Below are 24,197 nucleotides of genomic sequence, written 5' to 3'. Positions count from 1 at the left end.
GAAAGAATGGACTAGAATAACCCCCTCTATCTCTATACATGTTACATCTGCCCCACCTGCAGTGCACATTGGCCCTTATTCTGATTGACGCGTACTTTACCGCATACTTTCGGATCGCGTCTTTACGGCGTCTGCGCATGCGTGGAGAACGCTACGCGCATGTGCCACGCCTTGACTCCGTACCTGTTCGGCCAAATCCCGTACAAAACTGGTCACCGCAATCATTCGGGAAATATGGGCGTATTATGGGCGTCATGCGGAATGACACATGGGCGTAGTTTCAAAGTGGGCAAAACGGGGCGGAAACATGGGCGGACACGGGGGAGTACACTTATGTTGGGGGGCGTGCATTCGGATACCACTCCGAATGCACGCGAACAAAAAGGGAAGAAATGTGCGGTGTCCAAAAGGCCACTATTGCTTTGCGGACACCACTCGTTCCTGCGGGAGGCGAACGGACCGCCTAATGACTACAAGCATTAACACCTGAACCCAATAAAATCGTCTCCTTTACTCATTACTCACTAATAGGACGCTTGTCAGTGCTTTAATTGAAACCATTGCTGCTTCAAGGAAACCTTACTAATCACCCACATATGCTGTACTTCTGACACACTTTAAACCTGCTAACAATGGACATGACTGAATATTAATACTATCAATACACATGTGTATGCGACATGTACTAATTAAACCACACAATTGTTGTAAAGTAAAGAAATTTATTTATAGACATTTCACAGTCAATGCCACTGTGATGCAATGACAAAAAAATAAAAATACAAAAAAAAAAAAAACATGGCAGGAATGTACAAAAATAAATTATAATACAAAACAAAATATAATTGCACACAGATGGACTCCAGCACCTCCTATGTGCCACTGCACATGCAGCCAGTGGGAAATGAGGAGGCTGCTGGCCCTTCTACAGCAGGCCAACCTGCACCTGACCATTCTACAGCAGGGCAACCTACACCTGGCCCTTCTGCAGCAGGCCAACCTGCAGCTGGCTCATATGCACCATCAGCAGAATCATTTGGAACACAACCGGGGACTTAGCAACATCACATCAAGTGCAGCTGACAGTAATGGCAGGCAAAAGAGGGCAACAGGGGAACCAAAAAGGACATTTGAAGCAAGGGCTCATCTGGTTACCCTCAGCACGTGATTGGACACAAGAAGCTGACACACACAGTACAATGGAAGATTTGGGATGAGATAACGGTGGAGATTAATGCAGCCACAAGTTCATTTTCGACCACGTTTGGCCTTGGTAGGCTCCTTGGCCTGTGCAGCAGCTCTTCGGGCACGGCCAGATGCTGGGGCAGGTGGAGCAGATGCTGGTGAGGGGTTGGCTGGTCTACCCCTCCTGCCAGCAGGGAGTGTTGCTGGTGGTAATGCACCAGAAACGGATGACATTAGGACCCTGTTGCTGGTAACTAGCTCCACCATAAGCTCATTATGGTGGAGGAGGAGATCATTTTGGCGGGTGGCTTGCTCGGCCAGCACCTGAGCACTTGCAGCCATGGCCTGATGCGCCTCAGCCATGGCCTGCAGGCTCCCAGCGATGGCCTGCTGGGTGCTGACCAAGCTCGCCATGATCTCCTCTGTCCTATGCATCCGTTCTGATGCCAAGTCTCCCTGCTGGTTTATGTCCCCAAGCATCTGGGCCAACCTGGCCAAATCGGGTTGGGCCGATGGCTGCTGCTGCACAGGCCTACCACTCGGGCCAGGTGGCACGGACTCCTCCACCTCCTGACCAGAGTCGTCACCAAGCAGTGGCGTGTCTGTGGAAAATGATAAACACAATTAGGACACATTCTAAGATAATTACTTGCACAACTTTATGGCATGACAAATATTTACCTTCAATAAAAGACGCAAACACTTCAGCTGGGGCCTCGCTATCCATCGTGCTCACCCCCCTGACCTCCTCAACTGATACACAGCTCTCGGCCATCAACTCCAGGGGGGTGAACTCTAGCCCTGATGGCATGGGCCCGGCCCCAGATGTCTGGCTGTGTTGCCACCGCTTGGTCATCTTCCTCTTCAGGTTGGTTTTGAAGTCCTGCCACCTGCAATGTAAGTTGACATATTAATACATGTCACTCCAGATGTTTGCTGTTGCTGCCATTGCTCTGTGCTACATATTACGACATGTGCTTAATGTCCAAAAGATAACATTACATGCAACTATGATATCAACCGTTACAATACACATTCACAATCACCCTACTCTAACTCTCAACCAAATAACATGTCAATAATGTCTGTGTATGGTAACAACCTCACCGGCCATTTGCAAAATCCATCTAAGCATGAATTCAATCATTACTTGTCTATTACTGGGCACATGTATCACAAAACAACTTGCCTCTTCTTGACATGGTCGGCCTCACGAACTTGTGGCGCAACTTCATTAATCTCTGCCGTTATCTCTTCCCAAATCTTCCATCTGCGTGTGTGTGTCAGCCTCTCTGATGGACACTCAATCAAATCACGTGCTCGGGGAACCAGGATGGCAAGCTCCTGTGCTTCATATGCCTTATTTCTTGTAGTTGGTTCCTCTGTTGCCCTCTTTCTCCCCTTGCCACGTCCATGGCCACGCCCCCTGGCACGTGTCGCTGCACTTGAAGTGCTGGCCATGGTACTATCTTGTGAAGTCCCCGGTTGTGTTCCAAAAGATTCTTCTGATGGTGCATATGAGACAGCTGCAGGTTGCCCTGCTGCAGAAGGGCCAGGTGTAGGTTGCCCTGCTGTAGAATGGTCAGGTGCAGGTTGCCCTGCTGTAGAAGGGCCAGCAGCCTCCTCATTACCCACTGGCTGCATGTGCAGTGGCACATAGGTGGTGCTGGAGTCCATCTGGTCAAATAGTTGCTGCAGCTCCTGGTCCACCTCTGGTTGTGATCCAGACATGTTAGCAGCAACATTGTCACATTCTAATACACCTTTATATACTGTTTGTGTATCCTGTTTGGCGGACGTCCGCGGCAGCTGCGTTCCGTGCACGAGCGTACGTCGCTGTTTTTTCGCGCCGCATACGGTGGCGGAAATTCCATTGTGTAAAACCTGGCGAAACTTCTACATGAAATACTAGTCACCAATTCTAACATTGCATAGAATCTTCTGATACACCTGTGACTATCGCACAATACACATGCTATTTGCTAGCATGACATGACATTTGGTTCATGACTACTGTGGTATTGTGGCGTTTGATTGCAAGCTAAAAGTAGCCCAATCCCTTAGAAAATCCAGGCCACAAGTCATCCAATACTCATCACTACTGTTCTAGACCACACATGTGACAGGCCTATAAATAGTGAGTTGCTGCTAGAATCATTTGTCTCCAGATCTGGACTTGTCAGGGTCTAAGGTAAGCTCTTCCATGGTCCTTGTAGATATGTTATCCATTAACAATGTAAGTGTATGAATGTATGCACCATTGCCTCACTGACTACAGATTGTTGGGCCTGCAAAGTCTTTGTAGCATTATTGCAACATGTCACATGTTCACTATTTCACTCACAGGTCTTAAACCTGTGTGTGTTCATCTATTGCAGGACAACATGTCCCAGCAATAGCTGGAATGTCTCATAGTACATGATGTCGGCAACAAATGCAGACACCTTTGATACTCAAGTAGTGTTTAGTAGTTCGATGTTGTAAGCATCTGTGTGTTTAGGACGGTGTGTATTGAGTTCATATTATTGTTACATCATTATAGAGTCAAATGGATCTTCGGGATTTTACGGGGCGGCCATCTATTGTACGTATTGAAGCCTACAAATCTATTTGTAGTGGGATATGGCCATTATGTGCATAGGTGCATCAGTATTTATGTTCATTTCTTTATAGGTTGCTGAAGCAATGATGCGGGACATGGAAAGGAGGCTAAGGGCACTTGTGGCTCTCCCCACTCGTCGCCCAAGGAGGCCAGGACGTGCTAGAATCTATCGCACACGGGTGACTCTGTTTGCTATGCCCGATGATGAGGTACTTACTAGGTACCGGTTACCGCCACATGTAATTCTGGATCTGCTCTCGTTAATTGAGAGTGATCTGGAACCTCTACACGGGATCACGACAGCAATTCCGCCTCACACACAGCTGCTGGCGGTGTTGCATTTCTGCGCCTCTGGATCATTCCAACAAGTAGTGGCAGTACTTGCTGGAATATCTCAGACGGCCTTCTGCCGAATCCTGAGGCGTGTGACGTCGGCCATGTTCAGGCGCAAGGGGCACTTCATGGCCATGACATTTGCCACCGAGACCCTGCGCAGAAGCCAGCAGGCCTTCCATCAAATTGCTGGCTTCCCTAATGTGATAGGGGCTGTGGATGGCACCCATGTACCATTTGTGCCTCCATCTCGAAGTGAGAAGATATATAGGAACCGCAAATTGTTCCACTCACTGAACGTGATGGTGGTATGTGGCCCATCCATGGAAATTCTCGCCTTCAACTCGAAGTTTCCCGGAAGTGCCCATGACTCTCATGTCATCCGACAAACCGGGATATGGCAAAGACTACAAGAGCTGGAAGGCCGTGATGCGTGGGTTCTGGGTGACTCCGGTTACCCATGTACGCCCTGGCTACTTACGCCGTACAGCTACCCAGCACCGGGCCCACAGGAGGCATTCAATCGGGCGCATGTTGCCACCAGGCAAGTGGTGGAGCGCTCAATTGGCCTTTTAAAGGGTCGATTTAGAGTGCTCCACCGCACTGGTGGTGACTTACAGTATGCGCCTGAAATGGTGTCGAGGATCGTGGGCCTGTGTATATTTTTCCATAACATTGCTGTGCGGCGTGAGATACCCTTTGATGAGTGGGAGGTTCCATCTGAGCCGCAAGATCCGCCCATGCGCCCATCCCGCGCCCCCGAATGCCGGAGGGGATACCAGCTGCGGGACTCTGTGGCGCAAAGATACTTCAGGTACATTTTATCTAGTGGACCAGAACACACCAATTGTTGTAAAAATCACCCCTTCAAATAAGTACAGTGTGGTAGTTGTCAGTGTTACAAAACGACAATTAGCCAGCCTGCCCTCCTAATGGCAAAGAAATAGTAGATATTTATCATATGTGCTTAGTTTTGGGGGAAGTACAATATAGGTGCTCATTATTATACCTTGTACAAGGGATCTTATGTGTTTGTTATATCTTCATTATTGTAGTTGATACTATCCCTGATGACTGGTGAGTACATTGATTTATTCTCTAATGTGTTGGGGATTTTTTCCTGTGTTGATGTATGATTGGTTTGCAGAGATATATATATATATATATGATATTTCAATTTATTAACATGTTTAAACATTTCAAGGAGCAGGCAGGCAGGCAGCCAGGCAGCCAGGCAGGCAGCCAGGCAGCCAGGCAGGCAGGCAGGCAGGCAGGCAGCCAGGCAGCCAGGCAGGCAGCGCTGGTGTATAATGCTGGACTCAGGATACCTGCAAGTATGTGTATGTGTCTTTTAAACATAAATGTACGCATACACATAGATGCATAGAGTAAGTAATGCTAAGTACAGCTATGCGTTGCTAAGCTATAGCACGCGTTGCTTGGCGGAGCGAGGCCTTATTGGATTTGCTAAGTGCATACACACTGTGTTTTATATATATCAGATTTGCTCATTCCCATACATCAGCACTACTGTTTTTAAGGCATGCGAAATTGTCACTATTTGTGTTGGCGCAGAGACGCTGTTCATGTAAAGATGAACAATAAAGTTATTAACACAAATAACTGTGATAAACCAATGACACCACCTGATTGGTTGATTGATGCCATTGTTAACATGGCGGAGACACGCAGGGCAGAGCCATTTTCTCCTGCGGAGCTGAGGGCTCTGGTCTCCGTCATGGAGACAAGGCTGGGCCGTGCGGGGCCCTTTATCACAAATGGGCAGAAGCGGCGGGCCTATGCTGCGGCAGGGCGCCGGATTTACGCCCGCACCCGGGTGCGGAGGAGCCTCGGCCAGCTCGAGAGGCGGTGGTCGGACCTCCGCAGGCGCCAGCCCCAGCTTCTCCAGCAAATTAGGGGCGAGATAGCTGATTGTGAGTATTTTAGCTATGAAATTTCGCACTTACATCATACCATCTATAAACAATAAAATGTGTCTCATGATAAGTGGGTGTCCATGGGTTTAAAAGTCCATAGACTGTTATGTGTGCTTCTTCCTGGTTAACATGCAGTCATGTGGCTTTTATATGTAATGACATAGCATTCATGATTCAGATGCATACAATGTGCCAGATCTAATATGTGTTCAACATTGATAAATGCCAGGGTTGTAATGATTGAACAAATTACTAACAATCACATAATAACTTAAATGACACATTTTGGAGTCCATTAACAGTAAGGAGCTACTTTCAAGCATCGTTTGCCAACATTATCACCCTTCCATGTATGTCTTGTTATGGATTACTACATGTGCCCCAATGACCCGACATTGACCATGATTTTGTTTTCTACCACACAGCACGAGCCCGAGCACGACAGGCACGGGAGCAGGCCGAGGCAGCCCTGGCGGAGGAGCAGGCGCAAGAGCGTGATGAGGAGGTGGCGGCGAGGGTGGAGGAGGAGCAAGTGGAGGAGGTGGAGGAGATGGTGGAGGAGATGGTGTAGGAGGAGGAGGAGATGGTGGAGGAGGTGGTGGAGGAGGAGGAGGTGCCTGAGGAGGTGGTGGTGGAGGAGGTGGAAGAGGAGTTGGTGGCAGAGGAGGAGGTGGAGGAGGTGTTGGTGGCGGAGGAGGAGGTGGAGGAGGTGGTGGTGGTGGAGGAGGTGGTGGAGGAGGTGGTGGTGGTGGAGGAGGTGGTTGTGGCGGAGGAGGTGGAGGAGGTGATGGTGGCGGAGGAGCTGGCGGAGGAGGTGGCTGAGGAGGCCACGGTTGCCCCAGAGGTGTCCGAATCCGAGGGGGAGGAGGCGTGTGAGGCCCCGGAGTCCCATCAGATCGGTATGTTTACATAATGCATCATTCATGAAGTAGTTGGACTGGTATTTGTTATGTAGCACTGGTGATTAAAAATTTTGGTACAATACTATTAATACAGACCCCAAAGTGGGTAGCTACAGATACAGGTACGGGTTAGATGGGGTGTCCAAGGCATCCCTTTCATCCAGGACACGTCTGAATTACACAGGTTTGTGGGATGGCTTGGAGCTCCATTTTGACTGCCACATAACCGTTGTAGTTAAACAGGATCCTGGAGTAAAGGGATGAGTGGATCATTTGTGGATTAAATTCACCTGCTGCAAGCCTCGATTCTGACCCATCATATAGTGGAATCTATATTGTTGTTGAATGTTATTTATAAACTATAGGATGTATGCTATAAATGGAGTATGGCCCGGCCTACCTTGGAATGGAGTCACAAGTTGCCAGTGTCCCAGGAGCCTCCTCTACCTAAACACCCCCTGTAGTTCAGATTGTTTTTTTGGCCTCACAGAATTGTAGGTTGGTTTAGACTGAATTATGATTTTGAGGATGTGTACTGTGCATTCCTGACATTTGCATAACTCCCATGCCACGAACCATCACTGAACTTAGACTGAGGAGATTGTGACAAGTTCTTATTGACGGAGGCCATGACATGTTTGTCATTGGTTAGTCATGGGTGGGTTGTGACTGAGAAGAAACACTATGACTGTTATGTCTTCTGCAGAGTAAAGGGTAGAGGGAAAAAAACACAGTATGTAGTAAATAAGTTTGCATGTATGTATATATGTATGTGTCATATCTATTTATCTATGTGTGTCTCTATCTCTCTACATATATATATATATATATATATATATATATATATATATATATATATACACACACATGTCACCTAGCATTTCTGCAATGTATGTAGCAGTATGTGAAATGTATGCATGAATATCATGACTAATTTTTGCCCCTTTGACATGCCCACAGATGCCACAACACCGCCAGATGAGGGGGTTCGTGGGGCCCTCCTGCGTGCGGAACACCATTTACGGCTGTTATTAGCCGATCTGCAGGACCTGCGCGATTTAATTCTATAATTTTTTCTTTGTTTTTTTTATATTTAATTGTTCCTGGTAATAAATAATTTATGCAAGTTCAAAGTTGTTGGTTTTCTTTGCACATTAAACAGTATATGTGTAGATTGTTTATAATATTTTACACAGGGTCTAATACAAACCATTGCACTTCAATTGCTGTAAGGGTTAATGTGTGCAATGCATGTGTTAGGCATGCTTGTAAGGATATATTGGAATCTAATTGATTCCAATTCCAAATAAGCATTTTTTGATGAGGATAGGTAATTGAATAAGTGGGTCATGTGATGTATTGCAGAATTGACATAATAGTGGGTTGTTGGGCGTAAATACACCGCTTACGGGCGGTAGCACCGCTTGGCTCCCGTTCGGATGCGGTATTCCCGAGCATACTCTGTAATACTCTGTAATACCGTGCAGAATCGGAGTGTTTCTCCCGCACACGCATGGTTTGTATGTCGTCCGTAAACACGCCCTGTTCTTAACCCCTTCCTGACAGAGCCAGTTTTTGCGTTCCTGACAGAGCCCTTTTTTTCAAATCTGACATGTCTCACTTAAGTGGGGATAACTTTTTTTTTGCTTTTACTTATCCCAGTGATTTTGAGATTGTTTTTTCGTGACACATTGTACTTCAAATTAGTGGTAAATTTGGGTCGATACAGTCTGTGTTTTTTTGTGAAAAATACCAAAATATCGTGAAAAAATGGAAAATTTAGCGATTTGCAAAATGTTAAATTTTCTGCTTGTGAGACAAATAATCTTACCACTCAAAATAGTGAATAACTAACATAGACCATATGTCTACTTTATGTTGACATCATTATTTCAACTTCCTTTTAATTTTTTGGGACACTAGGAGGCTTACAATATGAATAGCAAATTCTCAAATTTTCAAGAAAATTTCAAACACTGATTTTTTTAGGGACCAGTTCAGTTCTGATGTAACTTTGAGGGACTTGTATGTGAGACACCCCCATTAATGATGCCATTTCAAAAACTGCACCCCTCACAGTATTCAAAACAGCATTTTGGAAGTTTGTTAACCCTTTAGGTGTTTCACAGGAATTAAAACAAAGTGTAGGTGAAATTTCAAAATTTCTTTTTTTTTGCAGATTTGCAATTTTAATACATTTTTATAAGGAACACAGTACATTTTACTAGAGAAATGTGACTAAAAATTGATTCCCCCAATTCTTTTGTTTTCATAAATATCCTATATGTGGCCCTAGTGTGCACGGTGACCAAACCACAGGCTTCATAATAGAAGGAGCACCTACTTGATTTTGGAGCCTCCTTTTTATGAGATTATTTTTTAGGCACCATGTAGGTTTCAAGGCACCATAAGATGCTAAAAGTTAGGAACCCCCCCACAAGTGACCCCATTTTGCAAACTACACCCCTCAGGGAATTCATCTAGGGGTATAGTGTACATTTCAAACCCCCAGGGGTTTCACCAATTGTGGTACAACTGGGCAGTGAAAATGAAAAATTATTTTTTTTACACAAAAATGCAGTTCTGGCTCCAAATTTGTCATTTTCAGAAGGTATGAAGGAGACAAAGCACCCCAAAATCTGTGCCCCAATTTCTCCCGAGTACGGCAATGCCTCACATGTGACCAAAAAATACCAGTTGGGTGCATGGCAGGACTCAGAAGGGAAGGAGTGATTTTTGGATTTTGCAGCTCAGATTCTGGTGGAATTTTGGTGGGTGCTATGTCGCATTAGCAAGACCCCCCAAGCACCAATACAGTGGAACCCCCCCACAAGTCACCCCATTTTGCAAACTACACCCCTCAGGGAATTCATCTAGGGGTATAGTGTACATTTCAAACCCCCAGGGGTTTCACCAATTTTGATACAAGTGGGCAGTGAAAATGAAAAATTACATTTTTTTACACAAAAATGCAGTTCTGGCTCAAAATTTTTCATTTTCAGAAGGTATGAAGGAGAAAAAGCACCCCAAAATCTGTGCCCCAATTTCTCCCGAGTACGGCAATGCCTCACATGTGACCAAAAAATACCAGTTGGGTGCATGGCAGGACTCAGAAGGGAAGGAGTGATTTTTGGATTTTGCAGCACAGATTCTGGTGGAGAATGGTGGGTGCTATGTTGCACCAATACAGTGGAACCCCCCCACAAGTCACCCCATTTTGCAAAGTACACCCCTCAGGGAATTCATCTAGGGGTATAGTGTACATTTCAAACCCCCAGGGGTTTCACCAATTTTGATACAAGTGGGCAGTGAAAATGAAAAATTACATTTTTTTACACAAAAATGCAGTTCTGGCTCAAAATTTTTCATTTTCACAAGGAATGAAGGAGACAAAGCACCCCAAAATATGTGCCCCAATTTCTCCCGAGTACGGCAATGCCTCACATGTGACCAAAAAATACCAGTTGGGTGCATGGCAGGACTCAGAAGGGAAGGAGTGATTTTTGGATTTTGCGGCTCAGATTCTGGTGGAATGAATGGTGGGTGCTATGTTGCACCAATACAGTGGAACCCCCCCACAAGTCACCCCATTTTGCAAAGTACACCCCTCAGGGAATTCATCTAGGGGTATAGTGTACATTTCAAACCCCCAGGGGTTTCACCAATTTTGATACAAGTGGGCAGTGAAAATGAAAAATTACATTTTTTTACACAAAAATGCAGTTCTGGCTCAAAATTTTTCATTTTCAGAAGGTATGAAGGAGAAAAAGCACCCCAAAATATGTGCCCCAATTTCTCCCGAGTACGGAAATGCCTCACATTTGACCAAAAAATACCAGTTGGGTGCATGGCAGGACTTAGAACGGAAGGAGTGATTTTTGGATTTTGCGGCTCAGATTCTGGTGGAATTTTGGTGGGTGCTATGTCGCATTAGCAAGACCCCCCAAGCACCAATACAGTGGAACCCCCCCACAAGTCACCCCATTTTGAAAACTACACCCCTCAGGGAATTCATCTAGGGGTATAGTGTACATTTCAAACCCCCAGGGGTTTCACCAATTTTGATACAAGTGGGCAGTGAAATTGAAAAATTACATTTTTTACACAAAAATGCAGTTCTGGCTCGAAATTTTTCATTTTCAGAAGGTATGAAGGAGAAAAAGCACCCCAAAATCTGTGCCCCAATTTCTCCCGAGTACGGCAATGCCTCACATGTGACCAAAAAATACCAGTTGGGTGCATGGCAGGACTCAGAACGGAAGGAGTGATTTTTGGATTTTGCAGCTCAGATTCTGGTGGAATTTTGGTGGGTGCTATGTCGCATTAGCAAGACCCCCCAAGCACCAATACAGTGGAACCCCCCCACAAGTCACCCCATTTTGAAAACTACACCCCTCAGGGAATTCATCTAGGGGTATAGTGTACATTTCAAACCCCCAGGGGTTTCACCAATTTTGATACAAGTGGGCAGTGAAAATGAAAAATTACATTTTTTTACACAAAAATGCAGTTCTGGCTCAAAATTTTTCATTTTCAGAAGGTATGAAGGAGAAAAAGCACCCCAAAATCTGTGCCCCAATTTCTCCCGAGTACGGCAATGCCTCACATGTGACCAAAAAATACCAGTTGGGTGCATGGCAGGACTCAGAAGGGAAGGAGTGATTTTTGGATTTTGCAGCACAGATTCTGGTGGAATGAATGGTGGGTGCTATGTTGCACCAATACAGTAGAACCCCCCCACAAGTCACCCCATTTTGCAAAGTACACCCCTCAGGGAATTCATCTAGCGGTATAGTGTACATTTCAAACCCCCAGGGGTTTCACCAATTTTGATACAAGTGGGCAGTGAAAATGAAAAATTACATTTTTTTACACAAAAATGCAGTTCTGGCTCAAAATTTTTCATTTTCAGAAGGTATGAAGGAGAAAAAGCACCCCAAAATATGTGCCCCAATTTCTCCCGAGTACGGAAATGCCTCACATGTGACCAAAAAATACCAGTTGGGTGCATGGCAGGACTCAGAACGGAAGGAGTGATTTTTGGATTTTGCGGCTCAGATTCTGGTGGAATTTTGGTGGGTGCTATGTCGCATTAGCAAGACCCCCCAAGCACCAATACAGTGGAACCCCCCCACAAGTCACCCCATTTTGAAAACTACACCCCTCAGGGAATTCATCTAGGGGTATAGTGTACATTTCAAACCCCCAGGGGTTTCACCAATTTTGATACAAGTGGGCAGTGAAATTGAAAAATTACATTTTTTACACAAAAATGCAGTTCTGGCTCGAAATTTTTCATTTTCAGAAGGTATGAAGGAGAAAAAGCACCCCAAAATCTGTGCCCCAATTTCTCCCGAGTACGGCAATGCCTCACATGTGACCAAAAAATACCAGTTGGGTGCATGGCAGGACTCAGAACGGAAGGAGTGATTTTTGGATTTTGCAGCTCAGATTCTGGTGGAATTTTGGTGGGTGCTATGTCGCATTAGCAAGACCCCCCAAGCACCAATACAGTGGAACCCCCCCACAAGTCACCCCATTTTGCAAAGTACACCCCTCAGGGAATTCATCTAGGGGTATAGTGTACATTTCAAACCCCCAGGGGTTTCACCAATTTTGATACAAGTGGGCAGTGAAAAAGAAAAATTACATTTTTTACACAAAAATGCAGTTCTGGCTCAAAATTTTTCATTTTCAGAAGGTATGAAGGAGAAAAAGCACCCCAAAATATGTGCCCCAATTTCTCCCGAGTACGGCAATGCCTCACATGTGACCAAAAAATACCAGTTGGGTGCATGGCAGGACTCAGAACGGAAGGAGTGATTTTTGGATTTTGCAGCACAGATTCTGGTGGAATGAATGGTGGGTGCTATGTTGCACCAATACAGTGGAACCCCCCCACAAGTCACCCCATTTTGCAAACTACACCCCTCAGGGAATTAATCTAGGGGTATAGTGTACATTTAAAACCCCCAGGGGTTTCACCAATTTTGATACAAGTGGGCAGTGAAAATGAAAAATTACATTTTTTTACACAAAAATGCAGTTCTGGCTCAAAATTTTTCATTTTCAGAAGGAATGAAGGAGACAAAGCACCCCAAAATCTGTGCCCCAATTTCTCCCGAGTACGGCAATGCCTCATGTGTGACCAAAAAGTGGCAGGACTCAGAAGGGAAGGAGTGATATTTGGATTTTGCAGCACAAATTCTGGTGGAATGATGGTGGGTGCTATGTCGCATTAGCAAGACCCCCAAAGCACCAATACAGTGGAACCCCCCCACAAGTGACCCCATTTTGCAAACTACACCCCTCAGGGAATTCATCTAGGGGTATAGTGTACATTTCAAACCCCCAGGGGTTTCACCAATTTTGATACAATTGGGCAGTGAACATGAAAAATTACATTTTTTTACACAAAAATGCAGTTCTGGCTCAAAATTTTTCATTTTCACAAGGAATGAAGGAGACAAAGCACCCCAAAATATGTGCCCCAATTTCTCCCGAGTACGGCAATGCCTCACATGTGACCAAAAAATACCAGTTGGGTGCATGGCAGGACTCAGAAGGGAAGGAGTGATTTTTGGATTTTGCGGCTCAGATTCTGGTGGAATGAATGGTGGGTGCTATGTGGCATTAGCAAGACCCCCGAAGCACGGTGAAATTATGAACCTAATATTCCATAGATGTGTGGTATATTTTAAAACACTCCTTTATACATAGGCCGGGTTTGTCGGGGCAAGTGTCACACTGGAAAATAGTTTGCTTTCTTATTCCCTTTTTATAGCAAACTTTGCACCTTTTTTGTGTCCTGCCCTTTTTTCCAGTGGAGGGGATTTCATCAGGAAAATGCTGCCCTGGTACAATACGGGGGCCAGTACTAGAAGTACTGGGGCCCTCTGCCTGCTGGTTCCCAAATATTAGGCCCTTTATGACTTCCTCTTGAAAGTGCATAAATGTCCCCCTCTGGCCGGTAGAACGGAATAGCACGTAAGCGTTATACAGTGCCATCTGGATGATATACACGGCCACCTTCTTGTACCAGATTTTTGTTTTCCGCAGGGCACTGTACGGCTTCAGTACCTGATCTGAAAGATCCACTCCGCCCATGTACCTATTGTAATCCAGGATACAATTAGGTTTTGAGGTGTGGGTACTGGTACCTCGTACAGGGACGGAGGTGGTACTGTCTCCGTGAATTGTTGTCAGTATAAGGACATCCCTCTTGTCCTTATATTTGACCAACAACATATTTTCGGTGCATATTCCCCTGCTTTCACCCCTTCTCATTACTTGGGCAATGTGCGTTTTTGGGAGGCCTCTTTGGTTCTTGCGCACAGTACCGCAAGCTGCTGTACCTCTTGAACCAAGGGCCTTAAACAGGGGGATGCTGGTGTAAAAGTTATCCACATAGAGGTGATAACCTTTATCCAGGAAGGGGTGCACTAAATCCCAGACAATTTTCCCACTAACACCTACGAGGGAGGGGGGGCATTCTGGCGGTTCAATTCTTGAATCCTTCCCTTCATAAACCCTAAACCTGTGGGTGTACCCTGAGGTGCTTTCACACAGTTTGTACATTTTTATGCCATACCTTGCCCTCTTACTGGGAAGGTACTGGCGGAATTTAACCCTTCCTTTAAAATGTATAAGGGACTCGTCGATACAAATAAATTTTTCAGGGATGTACACCTCTTCAAATTTGGCACTGAAATGATCAATGACCGGCCTGACTTTGAATAGCCGGTCAAAGGTGGGATCATCTCTGGGTGGGCACTGTGCATTATCGGTGTAATGTATAAATTTAAGGATCGTCTCAAATCGAGCCCGGGGCATGGCCATACGGTAAAATGGAGTACTGTACAGAACATCTGTACTCCAATATTGCCTAATTTCTGGCTTTTTTACTATGCCCATATGAAACACCAGACCCCAAAACGTCATCATCTCTACTGCATCTACAGGGGTCCACCTAGCAAATGATGACGTGGGGTTTTGAGCAATAAACTGCTGGGCATATAAATTAGTTTGGTCCACCATTAAATTTATAAAATCATCAGAGAAAAATAATTTGAAAAAGTCAATTTCTCTGAGACCTGTGGAATCAAATTGGATTCCTGGCATGGCCAAAAACTCAGGAACCTGGGGCTCAAAATTGTCTGGTGGTGGGGTCCATACGAGATCAATTATTGGGGGGGGGTCTCAGCTGCTCTACGGGGGCGTCTTTGAGGGGGTCCCTCATCACCAGAGGAGGAAGAGGAGCTTAAGGCGAATCCTTCAAATTCCCCGCTTGCATCACTGGCTGTGTCAGAGTCAGAAGCAAGCAGGGCATATGCCTCCTCCGCTGAATACATTCTCCTGGATGACTGGGAGGACATTTGGGAGGACATTTGGGAGGACATTTGGGATGCCATTTTTATTTTTGTGTTACTGGTAGTGAAATGTTTCAACACGTGTATAGTGTAGGGGGGGGTACAAACTTTATTTCAATCCGGGGGGTATGTAGTGTGTAGTGTGTATGTGGTGCAGAAAAAAAAAAAATACTTTATACCAATAAAAAAAAAAAAAATGAAGGGGTTAAAAATAAAAAATTTAAGGGGTTAAAAAAAAAAAAAAGGTCCTGCGCCAAAAATTGAGCACAGATGTTGGTCAGTAACGTCTGTCACTGAACAGCGCTCAAAGGCAACAGGAATTTGATCAAAAAAAAAAAAAATATAGATCAACCCTGTGCCGAAAAAGATGATCAGTGATGTACGTCACTGATCAGCGCACAGCGGCCACAGGACACCCACAAAATCACAGTGTGTGTAAAAAAAAAATTAAAAAAAGACCCCACAGCACACACACAAAAAAAAAAGGTGATCAGTGATGCGACACTGATTACCAGTGAGGTGCAGCAGGTGCACAACCTTTGGTGCAACTGACAGGTATATATAAAAAAAAAAAAACCTCTGTACCCCCAAAAAAGTTGCTGATCACCTCAGATATAGTGATCAGCACAAAAGGCGGGGGCAGCAGACAAAAAATTTAGCACTCTCTATCACTCTCTGTCACTATCTCTCTCTATCTCTCTATCTCTCACTATCTATCACTCTATGACACTGCAGCAGCAGCAGTGACAGGTATATCTATATATAAAAAAAAACCTGCGCCCCCAAAAAGTTGCTGATCAGTTAATTTATACTGATCAGCACAAAAGGAGGGGGCAGCAGTCAGTTATATCAAAAATATATAGCACAATCTGTCACTATCTCTCTCTATCTCTCTCTCTCTATCTCTCTCTATCTCTCTATAACTATCACACTGCAGCAGCACAAAATATAGCACTCTGTCACTAGGCCTCTCTATCTATCTATCTCTCTCTCTCTATCTCTCTCTATCTATAACTATATCACACTGCAGCAGCACAAAATATAGCACTCTCTGACACTATCTCTCTCTCTATCTCTCTCTATCTCTCTATAACTATCACACTGCAGCAGCACAAAATATAGCACTCTGTCACTAGGCCTCTCTATCTATCTATCTCTCTCTCTCTATCTCTCTCTCTCTATCTATAACTATATCACACTGCAGCAGCACAAAATATAGCACTCTCTGACACTATCTCTCTCTCTATCTCTCTCTATCTCTCTCTATCTCTCTCTATCTCTCTCTATCTCTCTATCTATCTCTCTCTCTATCTCTCTCTCTATCTAGCTAGTACACTGCAGCAGCACAATTTCACAGGAAGGCACAAGTAGTAACAGGATCCAGGAAGCAGTGATGAAGCAGCGATCAGGTAAGTATGGAGCAAGCTATGGAGCAAGGTTCTGGTCAGTATGGCGGCAGGGAGGTACGGTGACCGCACTGCACGCTATTCCAGACCGGAATGGCGTCTGCAGTGCAGTCACCGTTAGTTTAAATCCCCCTCCTTGGCTGTGATTGGTCCGTCGGTCCGACGGACCAATCACGGCCTTTGGGGGCGGGCGGGGTGCGGTGGGGTGACACCAGTGTCACCCTTACACCCCGCGGTGATTGGTGCTGTACTTTACAGCACCAATCACCTCTGATCCCGTGTCACCGGCGAACGTTATTCGCCGGTGACACAGGAAAACGCTGTAATTGGCTGTTCACACTGAACAGCCAATCACAGCGATCGCCGACGGGGGGGCGGCATCGCAGCCCCCCCTGTGCATGCACGGACATGTCTGCTGTCAGGGACAGCAGACATGTTGAAACTGTCACCGCGTCTATAGACGCGGTGACAGTTAAATGCCATGACGTACATTTACGCCATGTGTCGGGAAGTACTTCCCGACCATGACGTAAATGTACGTCAATTGTCGGGAAGGGGTTAAAGAGTGAGTCCGTCCGAATGCGGAGGACACGTGGGCGTTTCTACGGACGATGGACGCACGCGGCAGAACACCGTGGCGTGCGGACCGCTCCGTAAGAATGCGGGAATATCCGCACCGATCAGAATAAGGGCCATGGTTTTGCCCATTTTGAGAACAAATTTGTTCTGCGATCAGATCTGAATAAGGGCCTTCGTGTATATTCTGCAAGATGTAAAAGCTTATATTTAGACTTTGGGGTCTATGTACTAAAGCCCCATACATACTAGAGGATATTGTAAAAGATATCACTCAGAAAGAGGCTTTTGAGCAACATCTTTTAAAAATAGTCTAGTGTGTTCACACAATCAGGGCCGCCGACAGGGGGGTGCCAGGGGTGCAGCTGTCCCAGGCCCCGGCCTCTGCAGGGGCCCGGGCAGCTGCCTACAGTGGCATGGCACCCCCGCCCCCTCACCCCCACAGTATCCCCCACCCGGTGCCGGCGGCCAGGCGCGCACAATACACAGTGCAGCCTGCAGAGCGCCGAGCCTAGGATACAGAGGGGCTTGGCACTGTGCAGTGAGTACTCCGAGTCCCGGAGGGAGAAGATGCTGCGCCGCGGCCACCGCTGGTAAGTAATAGTAATGGGGGGGTGCGGGGTGCCGTCGTGCGAGGGGGGGGTGAAGGTCAGTCCCGGGCTCCAACATTACTAGTGGCGGCCCTGCACACAATATAATTAACAATGCACACTTCTGCCCCTCCCGTCTCCTGAACATACAGGTCAGTTTGGCTATATAGCCAAAAGTCGTGCATGTTCAATCGGTCCCACTGACTTCACTGAACGATATCATTTTCCGATTTAGTTTGTACACTCAATATCGGACACAGACGATATTGTGAACTACATTGGCTGCAGCCAGGGTCGCCTAGTGTGTGAGTAAGTTTTATTTATATAGCGCACTTTCTCCAACAGGACTCAAGGCACTTTACAGACATGAAAACAATGCACATCTCTGGTCCCAAGGTGACATCTCCGGCGCGCCCGCGCACTCGCGCAATGCACCACTGGGACCGGAGATGCTGATGAAGAGGATCCCAGAGGCTGCCATGGACATTGGGGGACGAGGTATGGGGGGAAAAAAGGGGCGGGGGAAAAAGGGGCGGGGGAAAAAACCCAAAATATTCTGAAAAACCACGGTTTTTGGAATACATGGATAAGGGAGACCTGACCTGTATTTAGCATTATGTATTAAAAGCTGTTAGTTCTGTTCCTGCGATTATATGCTGCCTGTGTCTGCGTACATGACCAGCTGGTACATGTAGAATGTAGGACTATAATCAGTGGCGTAACTACGGAGGGTGCAGGGGGTGCAGCTGCTATGGGGCCCAGGCTTTGGGGGGGGGGGGGCGAGGCCCCAGCAGGCTGTCCCCTGCAACCTTTTTATTTTTTCTACATTTTTTTTATATACCGATGTGCGGACAATGGATGCGCCGCTGTCCCGTGTCTCCCTTCAGCAGTGGAGACCCGGCGCACAGGAGAGCGGCAAGCTGAGCTGCTGGAAGGATTCCCAGCACACAGGAGAGCTGGGGCACACTGGCATCCGGAAAAGACGGAGCTGCATGTGCCTCTAGTAGGAGACGCTGCACAATGAAGAGCGGAGGCTGTCTGTGATGCTGACAGGACAGGAGACGCTCTGCTAGGAAAAGGAACTGGAGCTGCGCACGGGAGAGACTGAGCTGCCAATGTAAGAAAGAAGGGAGACCCAGCGCTGATGGACACTGAGAGGGAGGGGGGACCTGTTGAGAGGGGGGGATATGCCTGTCGCAACCCATTCAAGCCCCTAATCTCCAGCCTCTCCACATTCCCCCTACCCTGCCTCCCCTCTACTCACTCACCCCCTCTCTTTTCCTTCCTCTATACCCCCTCCCTTCTCAACCTGAAACCTTCTCTCTCTCTCTCGCTCTCTCTCTCATCCCCTGTCTCTTCCTAACACTACCTCTCACTCCCTCTCTCCTCCTTCCTCTCCATTACACTCCCTGTGTCTCCCCCTTTATTTCTCCCCTTCTCAATCACTATCTTTCCCTGACACTCGCTCTCACACTCATTCTCTCCCTTACACCCTCTCTCACTCCGTCTCTCCTCCTTTCTCTCCTTTACACACTCTTTCCCTCTCTCTCTCTTGTGACAATGGTGGGGGTGTGGGGCCCCTTCCAAAATTTTGCTATGGGGCCCACACAGTTCTAGTTACGCCCCTGACTATAATGCTTATGAAAAGCACCCAAATCATGTATAACAGTGATCCTAAACCACTGTCCTCAAGTCACCCCAACAGTCCAGGTTATACGGCTTATCTCCGCTTCTTCACAGATGGTATAATTAAGTCAATAATCTGGTTGTCGCGCTAAGCAGCGTAAATGCACTGCTTAGAGAGCCATCAAATGGGGCTTGTGGGGTGAGCAAATGCCCACCGCGCAAATTTTCATACCGCATTGCGCCGCATAACATAAATTAATTTCCCCGGTGCATTACATGGTACTCTTTACCTAGAACGGCGCCCATCGTGACCATCGCGACCATCGAATGCACTAAAAAACGGGTGCGATGCGATGCCCGCGATTTCCCATAGGGATCAATGTTAAAAGTGAGATTGGACACGATTTTAGTGTTCAATGCCTCAATGCCCGCGATTTTTCCATAGGAAACAATGTTAAATGGGCCACAGAGCCCAAATAGTCACCCTAAAGTCTGAAATGGCCCCCACAATTGTTAACGCCACCCCACGATCAACGTCAACCCGAAGCGTGGCGAGCGCAGCAAGCCCGCGAGGGGCGGCGGTACGCGTCCTCCGACCTTTTTATACCCCCACTATCCACGTCAGCGTGGAGTTGAGAATAGAATAGTGTGGCGAGCGCAGCGAGCCACCGAGCCCGAAGAGTGGCGAGCGCAGCGAGCCCCGCGATTGGACGCGGATACCTTCACAGGTAAACGCGTTCCTTCGCGGGCTTCACAGGTATCCGGCTGCGCTCGCCACGCTTCGGGCTCGATGGCTCGCTGCGCTCGCCACACTATTCTATTCTCAACTCCACGCCGACGTGGATAGTGGGGGTACGCGGATACCTTCACAGGTAAACGCGTCCCTTCGCGGGCTTCACAGGTATCCGGCTGCGCTCGCCACGCTTCGGGCTCGATGGCTCGCTGCGCTCGCCACACTATTCTATTCTCAACTCCACGCCGACGTGGATAGTGGGGGTATGAAAAGGTCGGAGGACGCGTACCGCCGCGCTCGCCACGCTTCGGGTTCACGTTGATCGCGGGGTGGCGTTAAAAATTGTGGGGGCCATTTAAGACTTCAGTCGGACTATTAGGGCTCTGTGGCCCATTTAACATTGTTTCCTATGTAAAAATCGTGGGCATTGAGGCATTTAACACTAAAATCGCGTCCAATCTCACTTTTAACATTGATCCCTATGGGAAAATCGCGGGCATCGCGTCGCACCCGTTTTTTATGTGCATGCGATGGCCGCGATTTTTTACCCTCGACGCCCGCGATGCTAATCGCGGGCGCCGTTCTAGGTAAAGAGTACCCATTACATAAACATCCATGCGCACAGGATTTTTCCCTTGTTCACAAATATAAGTCAGTCTGATGTTCTGCGACGTCGTCCGCCCGTGACCGGTAGGCAGCTGCCCGTCTGCGTTCATATGTGGATGCCCAGCGGTTTCCTGGGGGCACCCACCGTTTTTGTGGGCACGCACACTCTTTCATCTCTGGTAACTTTGTGCCAAATGTATTTAATTGAAGTCAAATGTAAGTACATGGTGGCAGCTGTATTTTAAATTGGAAACAAAATGTTTTTGCTCTTTGGGAGTGTTTCACATCAAAACGTTAATTAAATTTTACCGAAGTAAATGGAATTCTATAGACAGCTCTGAAAGCGCGCTATTTCCAGAGGGGCTGCTCTTCCCTAATTGTGTACCCGCTTATTCTCCCACTCGCACAATTTGATGTCTAATTTAGGTGAAAGAAACATCTGTGACAAAAACATATGAAGTAGACTTATTTTCACTATTATGTTAATCTGCGATTGTTTACATTTACATAAATGTGAAATGTTTTAGCCTGCTGGGCATTTTTAGATACCTGTAAATAAAGATGAAATTACAGATTCAGAGCTACAATTACTGATTTTATATGCAATTTAAGAAAATTAAAGCTTACATCATATAGGGAAAACACATGTAATATTATGATAAATGCATGTGCAGTGTATAGGTCGTGCCAAATTTCAAGGGTAATCCCTAACAGGGCCGCCATCAGGGGGGGTGCTGTGGGTATAGCTCATTCTGCCTACCGCACCCCTCAATTGCCCCACTGTGTTGCCTGCGTTCAGTGCACTGAACAAAGCCCCCTTCTCCCGGTGTGCAGGCTTCTTCACCTCCGGACACCGGTGGCCAATTAAAATGCAGCACCGGCTGGTGAGCCAATCAGAGCTTGCATACCGACAGCTGATCTGATTAACTTAAACCAGGGCCGTAACTAGGGGGGGGCTAGGGGGTCACGTGCACCGGGCGCTGGAGGGTGGGGGCGCTAGTTTGGTGTCCCGGCAGCGTGGTCCCTGGGATGAGCAGCGGGGGTCTGGGGACTGGCGGGTTAATGCCAGGTCCTAGCGGGGGTCCGGGGACTGGTGGGTTAACTCCGGCTCCTAGCGCTGCCGGACGGTGGGCGGGAGGCAGGTTTTGAAAAGACCTGCCGGACGCTGATTGGCTGAATTCAGCCAATCAGCGTCCGGCAAGTCTTTTCAAAGTCATCAGCGCTTCCCGCCGCCAGGCAGATAGCGCTAGGAGACGGAGTGAGTGAAGGCTGCCGCTACACCAGTCCCTGGACCCCTGGACGCTACACACAGGTATGTTGGCAGCGGGGGTCCAGGGACTGGTGTAGCGGCAGGTTTCACATACACAGCCGCTCGCTATTTGCCTGGCGGCGGGAAGCGCTGATGATTTTGAAAAGACTTGCCGGACGCTGATTGGCTGAATTCAGCCAATCAGCGTCCGGCAAGTCTTTTCAAAATCTGCCTACCGCCCGGCAGCGCTAGGAGCCGGAGTTAACCTTCTCCAGTCCCCGGACCCCCGCAGCCTGACCCCAAGGCAGTGATTTGTTTTTTTTTTTTTTTTTTGGGGGGGGGGGGGACACCAAATGACTGCGGACCCGGGCGCCGAAACACCTAGTTTTGGCCCTGCTTAAACCCCCTTCCCCAGGTGCCCACTGGCTAGTCCTGCATACTTACCGATCAGGATCCCGGCTGCCTGTATTCCAAGATAGGGATCCTGATATATTTGGAATACCAGTGCGGGTGTTGCGGGGGCAGTTGGGATGCTGGTATCACTGTGACATGAGCTTGCTCTTGGTGCCATGGCTCCATGCTCCCTATCTACCTAGACTTAGCACAGTACTCTGACCATACCCCCATAGATCTCCATACACGTAGGCATCTGTACCACTGCATATTGCACATCACACACACACACACACACGGGATGCGGTCATTTGGTCTAAAGCATGATGGTAGACAGCCATTAGGTCGACACCATTACGTCGGCATGGGAAAATGTCGACATGGGTCTAGGTTGACATAGGAAAAGATCGGCATGGTTCTAGGTCGAAAGATCATTAGTTCAACAGGTCGTTAGTTCGACAGGTCATTAGTTCGACAATGTCTAGGTCGACAGCCAAAAGGTCGACATGGGGTTTTTCATGTATATACCAGGAAATAATAGGCGTCACTCCGGGTCTTGTATACCAAAAATGTGAGTTTACTAGTGTTAAACGGTCTACTCTGTTTCGGGCATCCGCCCTTCATCGTTGTGTTTGGTCCGGACAAAGGGCGGATGCCCGAAACGGCTTAGACCATTTAACACAAGTAAACTCACGTTTTTGGTATACAAGACCCGGAGTGACGCCTATTATTTCCTGGTATATACATGAAAAACCCCGTCGACCTTTTGGCTGTCGACCTAGACATTGTCGAACTAATGACCTGTCAAACTAACGACCTGTTGAAATAATGATCTTTCGACCTAGAACCATGCCGACCTTTTCCTATGTCAACCTAGACCCATGTCGACATTTTCGGGGCTGCGCCCCTTATCAAGCCAAAATAAGTGACAAAGCATATCAAAAACTGTGCATAAATATCTTAATCTAAGCTGATGCCACCTCCTCATACCTCTGCCCACGTGCTGCACTCTGCAGTTCACTTCCGCCTCGTCCTGCACCCGCTCTCACCAGGCTGATGACGTAGGTGGAAACTCCGGTGTCAGCTGAGCCTCTCCGTGCGCCGTGTTTGACGTGGCGTCTATGTTGCCTAGGTGACAGAGACGTAACATAAACAAACATAAAACACATTATAAGAACAACTATGTTCCTGAATATAATGACCAGCATTATCTACTGCTGCAATATATTTGATATCACCATATAAATATTAAGGTGCATACACACGTACAGATTTATCTGTCCAATCTATCTGGTGGGAACAATAACCTGGAAATGTATGGGAGCAAATGACAATCAAAAAATTGTTCCCAAATGCTTGAAAACAGACAGTGATCAGTCAGATAAATTGTTTAAATCATTCTGATATAACACATTTATCAAAGCAGATATTTTCCTGCATTTGGGTGGAAATTTTTGATTGTCATTTGCTCCCATACAATCCAGATAAATTGGACAGATAAATTTGTACATGTGTACGCACCTTCAGAATAAGATCAATTTGGTATGTTTGTTTTTCCTATCAGCATACTTCCCAACATGCCCCTCTCCATGCGGGAGAAAATGCTCTGTTCCTGGGCTTCCCTGGTAATGTAGGATTGCCAGCACCTGTGTTGAACAGGTTAATTGATAAGAAAGGTGTTTCTACACAG

At 46.9% G+C, this 24,197-nt stretch overlaps 1 long non-coding RNA gene across 2 annotated transcripts in view; it reads right to left on the bottom strand.

Annotated features, from left to right (window-relative positions):
• The window catches only part of LOC146037086 (uncharacterized), a 46,108-nt gene extending 22,482 nt beyond the window's left edge, over positions 1–23,626 (bottom strand). For both annotated transcript variants that reach the window (XR_014460984.1, XR_014460983.1), the window contains exon 1: positions 23,498–23,626. This is a non-coding gene — a long non-coding RNA (uncharacterized LOC146037086). The remainder of the gene's footprint in view (positions 1–23,497) is intronic.
• Between the last annotated feature and the right edge of the window lie 571 nt (positions 23,627–24,197).

The sequence above is a fragment of the Crinia signifera genome, chromosome 9 (assembly GCF_055691185.1).
Source record: "Crinia signifera chromosome 9, ASM5569118v1, whole genome shotgun sequence".
NCBI lineage: Eukaryota > Metazoa > Chordata > Amphibia > Anura > Myobatrachidae > Crinia > Crinia signifera.
The sequence above is the reverse complement of the archived record's forward strand: the minus strand, read 5'-3'. Positions and strand labels throughout refer to the sequence as shown.